The sequence below is a fragment of the Sapajus apella genome, unplaced genomic scaffold (genome assembly GCF_009761245.1).
Source record: "Sapajus apella isolate SASKATOON/1434 unplaced genomic scaffold, GSC_monkey_1.0 scaffold8, whole genome shotgun sequence".
Taxonomy (NCBI): Eukaryota; Metazoa; Chordata; class Mammalia; order Primates; family Cebidae; genus Sapajus; species Sapajus apella.
Genome location: NW_022436948.1, coordinates 41124644 through 41134128, shown reverse-complemented (window position 1 = coordinate 41134128; position 9485 = coordinate 41124644). Strand labels below are relative to the sequence as shown.

The window sequence follows — 9485 nt, the reverse complement described above, 5'->3', positions numbered from 1 at the left end:
TATATAAAAACAGTGAAAATGGGTCAGAAACAAGGTTTGCAATGCTCATAATTATCTTCAAAAGTGGCAATATTTAATGTTTTGCATCAGTCTTAACAGACTGGCAATATAGCTAGCATAATACATAATGATAAGTGCTGTTCTTGATAAAAAAGCAAATTATTTTCTATTTACAGTTTTTTGAAAAAGTTTACTCTAAAAATATTTTTCTTCTTTATATATTTCCCTGCCATGATAATGCTAAAACACTTTGAGATCCTCTTCAAACTTCAAAGGTGAAAAGTATAACATTCCATTTTAGTTGAAACATTCCTTCACATAGCCAACATATTTTTTCAAGACACTCTAATAACTCTTGAGGATATTACAAGAAAAATATGCCTCTTGCCTGCTGATCTTCTAGTCATGTTTCCCCTCAAGCTTTTCTAAATTAAACATTGTTATAATTTTTTTTTTGAAATTTAATTTTTCATGGTACAGTCCTCAAGTTACTTTTATTTGGAGCCACTCCTTCAGTTTCAACTTGCTGAGCAAGTAAACAACTGCTTTTGGTTTCTATGGAAACTGGATTCCTGTGGCTGTGTGTAGAATTTTCTAACTGTAAAATTCAAACACAACCTTTTGTGTTGTTGTATCCAGTGATTTAGGTGGAAAAATACATCATGGTGATTCTTCCATGATGGATATGATATGGTAATAACAGGCTGGAATCTAAAGTGACCCAGGGAACTGAAAGCCTGGAAGGTACACCAGGAAAGCCACAATATGTTTTATACAAGTTGTATGTTGGCCTCGTAACTTTTGTATCAGAGTCTTTATAGATCAGAATTGAAGAATCTTCTGCTGCATGAGATAACAAGTAGGAACCTTCCTGCAAGCTACTTAATTTCTTTAGAATGTGTTGGAGGATGTTAAATAAATTGGAAGTCTTGAGTACTGAAAGCTTTTTTTTATTCTTCTGAGGTAATTTCTTCCAGTAGAAAAAGCTTTGAAGTAAATGCATTGATATGCCCAACATAAAATGAGCTGTTGGAATGCAATAAACTTTCAGTCCATAAGAGACAAAGTTCACTTTCAGTCAGAGCTTCAACTGTATAACAAGCTTGATACTCTACTTTTGGTAGTACATAAACTGGAAATTGTCTTCTGATTTTCTTCCATTTTTTAGAATGCGGTCTTGTCTCTACTTGGACAAGACACTGCAGCACACAAGTCACAGGAGGTCTTGCAGGCTAAATAGCTTATGAACAAAATTTTCTTCCTGAGGAGCTACGTATTCCGATGTATCTTCCACATAGTCCTGAAGTTCATATGGCAGCCATCCTCAGTGCTTCTGAAATGCAGGCCATCCAGATTTCTGCCAACTAGAGTAATCCGAAGGAATAGACAGTTGCTCCAAAACAGAAGGCTGTTTAGAATTTTCTAAATTTAGTAAAGGCAATTTGGGTTCTTTTCTGGAAATTGGCTTTAAGAGCTCATCCTGCATTTTTAAAATCTCTCCAACTGGATCGAATTTTTTTTTTTTTGAAGTGTTAATTACATTTATTAAGGTATCTTAGAAAGACCGAAAATGTTTGTGTTTACATTATTTTTGTGCCCGCCATGCCTGATTTTTCACGTTTTTTGTAGAGATGGGGTTTCACCATGTTGCCCAGGCTGGTCTTGAACCCCTGGGCTCAACTGATCCTCCCACCTCAGTCTACCAAAGTGTTGGGCTTACAGGTATGAGCCACTACACCTGGCCTCATAATTTATTGTATTTTATTCTCATTTTTTTTTCTTTTTTTTTCCCATTTATTTATTTTATTGCATTTTACGTTTTGGGGTACATGTGAAGAACATGCAAAATTGTTGCATAGGAACACACGTGGCAGTGTGATTTGCTGCCTTCCTCCCCATCACCTACATCTGGCATTTCTCCCCTTGCTATCTCTCCCCAGCTTCCCACCCTCCACCGTCCCTCCCCTATTTCCCCCCAACTGACCCCAGTGTGTAGTGCTCCCCTCCCTGTGTCCATGTGTTCTCATTGTTCAACACCCGCCTATGAGTGAGAACATGCGGTGTTTGATCTTGTGCTCTTCTGTCAGTTTGCTGAGACGCACCCAATACAGGAGCACCCAGATACATAAGGCAAGTTCTTAATGACTTACAAAGGGACTTAGACTCCCACACAATAATAGTGGGAGACTTTAACACCCCATTGTCAACATTAGACAGATCAACCAGACAGAAAATTAACAAGGATATCCAGGACTTGAACTCAGACCTGGACCAAGCAAACCTAATAGACATTTACAGAACTCTCCACCCCAAATCCACAGAATATACATTCTTCTCAGCACCACATCACACCTACTCTAAAATTGACCACATAATTGGGAGTAAATCACTCCTCAGCAAATGCAAAAGAACGGAAATCGTAACAAACAGTCTCTCAGACCACAGTGCAATCAAGTTAGAACTCAGAATTCAAAAACTACTCAGAACCGCACAGCTTCATGGAAACTGAACAACTTGCTCTTGAATGTTGACTGGATAAACAATGAAATGAAGGCAGAAATAAAGATGTTCTTCGAAACCAACGAGAATGAAGACACAACATACCAGAATCTCTGGGACACATTTAAAGCAGTCTCTAGAGGAAAACATATAGCAATAAGTGCCCACATGAGAGGCAAGGAGAGATCAAAAATTGACACCCTATCGTCAAAACTGAAAGAGCTAGAGGAGCAAGATCAAAAAAACTCAAAGTCTAGCAGAAGACAAGAAATAGCTAAGATCAGAGCAGAACTGAAGGAGATAGAGACACAAAAAACCCTTCAAAAAATCAATAAATCCAGGAGCTGGTTTTTTGAAAAGATCAACAAAATAGACAGATCACTAGCCAGATTAATAGAAAAGAAAAGAGAGAATAACCAAATTGATGCAATAAAAAACGATCAAGGGGATATCACCACAGATTCCACAGAAATTCAAACCATCATCAGAGATTATTACAAACAACTCTATGCACACAAACTAATAAACCTGGAAGAAATGGATAAATTCCTGGACACTTGCCTCCTGCCAAGCCTAAACCAGGAAGAAGCCGAAACCCTGAACAGACCCATAGCAAGGTCTGAAGTTGAGTCAGCAATTAAGAGCTTACCACCCAAAAAAAGCCCAGGTCCAGATGGGTTCACAGCTGAATTCTACCAGACATACAAAGAGGAGCTGGTACCATTTCTTCTGAAACTATTCCAAACAATACAAAAAGAGGGAATTCTTCCCAAATCATTTTATGAGACCAACATCATCCTGATTCCAAAACCCGGCAGAGACTCAACAAGAAAAGAAAACTTCAGGCCAATATCCATGATGAACATAGATGCAAAAATCTTCAATAAAATACTGACAAGCCGATTGCAACAGCACATCAAAAAGCTTATCCACCATGATCAAGTAGGCTTCATCCCGGGGATGCAAGGCTGCTTCAACATACGCAAGTCTATAAACGTAATTCACCACATAAACAGAACCAAAGACAAAAACCACATGATTATCTCAATTGATGCAGAGAAGGCCTTTGACAAAATTCAACAGCCCTTTATGCTAAAAACACTCAGTAAGCTAGGTATCAATGGAACGTATCTCAAAATAATAAAAGCTATTTATGACAAACCAACAGCCAATATCATACTGAATGGGCAAAAACTGGAAGCATTCCCCTTGAAATGTGGCACCAGACAAGGATGCCCGCTCTCACCACTGCTATTCAATATAGTATTAGAAGTTCTAGCCAGAGCAATCAGGCAAGAAAAAGAAATAAAGAGCATTCAAATAGGAAAGGGGGAAGTCAAATTGTCTCTATTTGCAGACGACATGATTGTATATCTAGAAGACCCCATCGTCTCAGCCCCAAACCTCCTGAAACTGATAAGCAAGTTCAGCAAAGTCTCAGGTTACAAAATCAATGTGCAAAAATCACATGCATTCCTATACACCAGTAACAGACTTAAAGAGAGCCAAATCAAGAACAAACTTCCATTCACAATTGCCACAAAGAGAATAAAATACCTAGGAATACAACTAACAAGGAATGTAAAGGACCTCTTCAAGGAGAACTACAAGCCACTGCTCATCGAATTTTTTATATACTCGTCTAATAGGTTTTTTAAAACACATGACTCTTCTGGACTACAAGCAGTGTTATTCTGGTTTCCTATAGAAGCCTGTCCTTAGGAAGAATTTGGACTAGCTGGTCTAGAACTTAAGTTAGAACCCACAACAGCTGTCTTTCCATCACTATTATCTTTACACTCTGTATCAATGATTAAACACTCCTCATCTGTATCACTGCTGCAGATAACTGTATCTTCAGTTTTAGCTGCTTCTGATCTAACAGTCTTTTCCTTTGAGTTGTGTAGGTTTTCCAGAACATTGAATCTTTTACCATCAGCATGTACCACATCAATAATCATATCATTTTTATTGTAAGTTTCAGTTTCCTGAGAATTTTCTAACTGTAAAGCATCAGATGTTTTCAAGTCACTATCTTGCATCAAAGACTTGCCAGAATTTGATGCCTTATCACCACATGATTCAAATTCCTGATCATCTTTATTTTTTCACTCCATCCATACCAGTGACCAGTTGTTTCTTTTTTTGCAATTGTTCCATCAGAATCTGAGATAAACGTCTAGAATTAGCAGAAATGTCTGGTGCACTTGGTGCCACAGGTGTAGTTCCTGCTTTGGGGGCTGTAGGAGAATCTGTCATGTTGGGTACTGTGGAAGTACTTGCTGGACTTGGTGAATTTGAGGCTTTGGTGGTGGTTACTCCAGAAGTTTCAAGTTCAGTGATAGCATCATCAAAATCCAGATACAAGTTTTCAAGTCTCAGTTTTTCGGCACTCATTGACTTCACAGAGCATGCTCATTTCAGATGTAAACTCTTCAGGTTTGTCGATAAAGAATGCAGAGACTGTAACAGATGTGTTTTTGGACATCATAAATTTTAATGGAACTTCATGAAAGATTTGATTTGTCTCTCTTAAAGTCATTTTCTTTCAGGGAAGTGGTGAATTAATATACATTAACTGACTTTGCACCTGCAACAGGTATTACTTGAACAAGCACTGGAATTCCCCACTGTTCCTTGTATGTTGGTTCATGATAATTTAATAAGGTAAATAATGATTGACTAGTTAGAGCTGTCTCAGGTCGATATCTTGAAACAAGCTTCTCTGCATTTGGATCTTTACAAATACTATAATACATAGTTTCAGCTGTTTGTTCTGGCATTTCAGTGGTAGATATATTGTCTTTTGAGAGCTGCAACTTTATAGGCATTGAGGGAAATATTGTTTTCATATATTTTACACTGCCCAATGCAAGAAGAGTTTTTTCTAACTTTAATACCATCTGTATTCTGAAAGGGAAGAACCCAATTAAACTGATGATCTCATGGAGAGTATCAAATCTGGATTCCTTTTCACTTGTTCAATGTAAGCTCTCCAAATTTTTTCTGTGAAGAGATGGGCATTCTCAGAAAGCATATTATAATCCTGTGCATATTTCTTTACAGAATTCTGCAAAAACATTAGGAACTCAGTAACTTCTTCGTTCATGTGTTTTTTCATATCCAAGTACTGCAAGTAGTCATTTTTATTTATTCCAACATCTTTGGAATGTGCAGAAATCTTTGTGTATTTAACCAAAAAGTCCACATAACTCCTCTGCTCTCTCTGTTGGATAAAACACATAGTTCTTTTAAACTTGGAGCCACAGAATAATCTTTAAAATTTTCTAGAGAGAAAAATGTCTTAAGGCCTCTTGGGGAGAAATATCCCGATTGTCTTGGTTCACTCATGACCATCTTGGAGCTCATCTTCCTAGATTTCTGCTTCACTGTAGCTCACACTTCACAGCTGCCCGGTGGCGAAGGCTCCAACAGAGGCAGGATTTCTCCAGAATTTACTCGAATCATTGTCTGTGGTGGCTCTTGCCCAGGCTGCAGCCACACATCACACCAGACACACTCCACCTCATTCCTCACATTGTCGCGTGCATCCGGGAAAGAGCATACTCAAAGGACATGGCCCAAGTTATGTAATTTTCATTGTCATTTCAATAATGGTCATAGCATCTTCCCTAGAAAAAAATTTCATCTCTGAAGAAATCACTGCTTTAGGTTATTCGTAGAAGCAACTCCTAATCTGCTCCTAATCTAAGCAACCACAAGGTTGTAGTAGTTTGGTCACATCCTCAGATTCCATTTCTAATTCTAGTTCTCTTGATATTTTTACCAGATCTGTAGTTATTTTCTCAGTTGAAGTCTTGAACCTCTCAAAGTCAACCATGAAGTTTGGAATCCTCTTTTTCTAAGCTCCTGTTAATGTTGATATTTGTCCTTCTTACATGAATCCCAAATGTTTTTAAGTATCTAGGAGAATGAATCATTTCCAGAAGATTTCCAATTTATTTTGCAGATTTAAGTAATTTATCAGATCCATTAGAGGACTCACTGTGATCACTATTTATGGCAATTGTAGCTTTATAAAATATATTTCTTAAATAACTAGATCTGAAAATCAAATTATTTCTTGACCCATGGGCTGGAGAATCAATGTTGTGTTAGGAGGCATTAGTCTCCTTGCACATCTCTGTCAGAGCTCTTGGTGACCCGGTGCATTATAAATGAAAAGTAATCATTTGAAAAAATTCTTTTCTAAGCACTAGGTCTCGGCCATGCTGTAAACAGATGTGTTGTCATTCAGGCTTTGTTGTTTCATTTATGGAGCACATGCAGAGTAGATTTAGCATAGTTCTTAAGGGCCTAAGAGTAGTAAATGAACATTGGCTCCACCTTAAAGTCATCAGCTGCATTGGCCCCTAAAACGAGAGTCCGCGTTCTCAATGAAGCTTTGAAGCCAGACAGTGATTTCTCCTCTCTAGTTATGAAGACCCTAGATGACATTCTTCCAGAAAAGGTGGTTTCTTCTACATTGAAAAATCTGTTGTTTAGTGAAGCCACTTTCATCATTTATGTTAGCTAGGCCTTTGGGATAACTTGCTATAGTTTCTCTGTCAGCACTTTTTGCTTTGCTTGCAATTTTATGCTATGGAGAAAGCTTTTTCTCTTAATTCTCATGAACCAAACTCTTCTGGCTTCAACCTTTTCTCCTGCAGCTTCTTCGTCTCTCTCAGTCTTCATAGAATTGAAGAGATTTAATGACTTGCCCTGGATTAGGCTTTGCTTTAATAAATGTTGTGGTTGGTTTGATCTTCTATCCAGTCCACTAAAACATTACATCAGCAATAAAGCTGTTGTGCCTTCTTATCATTCATGTGTTTATTGGAATGGCACTTTTATTTTCCTTTAAGAAGTTTTCCTTTGCATTCATAATTTGGCTCACGTGACTTCCTCACTAAGCTTCATCTTTAGCTTCATCTTTTTTAGCTTTTGATTTAAAGTAAATGATGTGCAATTCTTCCTTTCACTTGAACTGTTAGACACTATTGTGATGTTATTGATTGGCCTAATTTCAATATATTTTTGTGTCAGGAAATAGTGAGGGCCAAAGAGTAGGAGAAAGCTAAGAGAGTAACTGGATGGCAGAGTAGTCAGAACACGCACTACATTTATTGATTATGTTTGCCATCTTAATCTGAATGTGGTCCATGGGGAACCCAAAAACTTTGCAATAGTAGAAAAAGATCACTGATCACAAATCAGTATCACACATGAATTAATAATAAAAACATTTTTTAAATTGGTAAGAATTACTAAATGACACAGAGACAGGAGGTGTGTACACACTGTTGAAAAAGTGGTACTGATAGATTTTCTTGACATAGGGATTCTGCAGACCTTCAATTTGTAAAAAATGCAACATTTGCAAAGTTCAATAACTTTGAGTGTAATAAAATGAGATTTGAGTGTACTAGGAAGAACTCTTCAAGAAGAGAAAATGACCCTCCCTAAAAGTAGAGGTTGATTTAATGTAGCCAATACAGTATGCTTCATCATAATGGTTGTTGAATTGACTACTAAAAGATTTTATAGTTATATAAAAATTGTAATATGATGTAAGAGACTTTGAAACAGATAATTTCAAGCTGCTAATGAAAACATCACATTAATTCTATGAAAGTAATCATTAACATCTGAAAGGTAAAATATTTAATTTTAAGGCCCTAGATCCAACAGATTTATAGAAGTTTTCACTTGTGTAATAGAAACTAAGGATATAATTTTAGTCTCTCCCTGAACTACAGGATTTAAGATTATCTGTTCTTAGAAGAATACGACATAATGAAATGGGCTATTGAAAATATTCATATAAAATAAAGCAATCTGCAATGTTTAAACTCTAAAACAATTTCTAGTTCTTTCTGAAAATTATAGCAACATTTCTATAATTTGCTACCTGAGGGAATGTTTGAAAATTTGAAAGGCCTTTTTATTTTTCATTGTTTTGTGGTATTGCTGAGGTATATGTTATGTAGCATCTAGGAATGATATTAGCATTTTAAATTATTCCAGGAGTTTCCTATTTTTTTTTTTTTTAGAAAGCCAAAATTTAGGCTTTCTTTGTGACTGATTTTGTGACGTACTATTTCTATTCATGATAGCTATGAAGAAAACTCCTAAATGTCAGCATTGCTTAAAGTTTTTCTTGGTTAGTATAGCCTCCCCTTTGGATACAAATAATTCATATTGATATTTAAGAGCTTCATATAAAGATGTATTGAGTGAGTATCTTTGGCTATCTGTGGGAATCTGCAAGAAAAAAAAAAAAGTTGATCTTCCCTCGCAGTAACAGCCCCATTTGATTCACTGTTTTTTAATATGTAGAGAGCACTGTAGCACACAAAGTGCAGAAGTAGACATGAAAGGTTAGTGATTTGCCTTTATAAGACATGCCCTCCTTAATCTGTTATACTAATGCCTTTCACAGCATCACGCTGTAAGATAAGAAACTTACAGCCATGTTTTAATAATGCAGCCTCATTGAGCATTCTAAGAAAAAGCTTCAGTTGGAGTCATAGAGTGAGCACTAAATAATGGCTGGGGTCAATAAAATCTGAAGTAATTATTTCAAAATATAGTTTGGATCAACAGATTTTTGTGGCTCATGTGCCTTGCTTCCCACTATAGTTAAAGAATGCAGAAGAGATTTTTGTATTACAGTCAGTTCAATATCAACTTCTATACATTCATGGATACAAAGGTAATTATCATGGGTTGCATTGACAGTATCATTTGTCACCAGTGGCTGTTGTCATAAGTCATTTACATTTGGCATCAGAGCTAAATAGTTTTATGCCAGTCTTTTTTGTGGTCTAAAAACATTGACACAATGAGTCATTTAGAAATATAAATATCTTATTTTGTTTATTATTTCCAATGGCACATGGCAAGCTATGATATAGAATGGCATAGGTTTTTATTATTACAATTACCTTGTAACAGGACATGTTGGATGATAAGAGTGATGCAGT

General features: G+C 36.5%; 1 pseudogene; it reads right to left on the bottom strand.

Annotated features, from left to right (window-relative positions):
- Positions 1-419: 419 nt before the first annotated feature.
- Positions 420-5929, bottom strand: LOC116550715 (annotated as a pseudogene).
- Positions 5930-9485: the final 3556 nt, after the last annotated feature.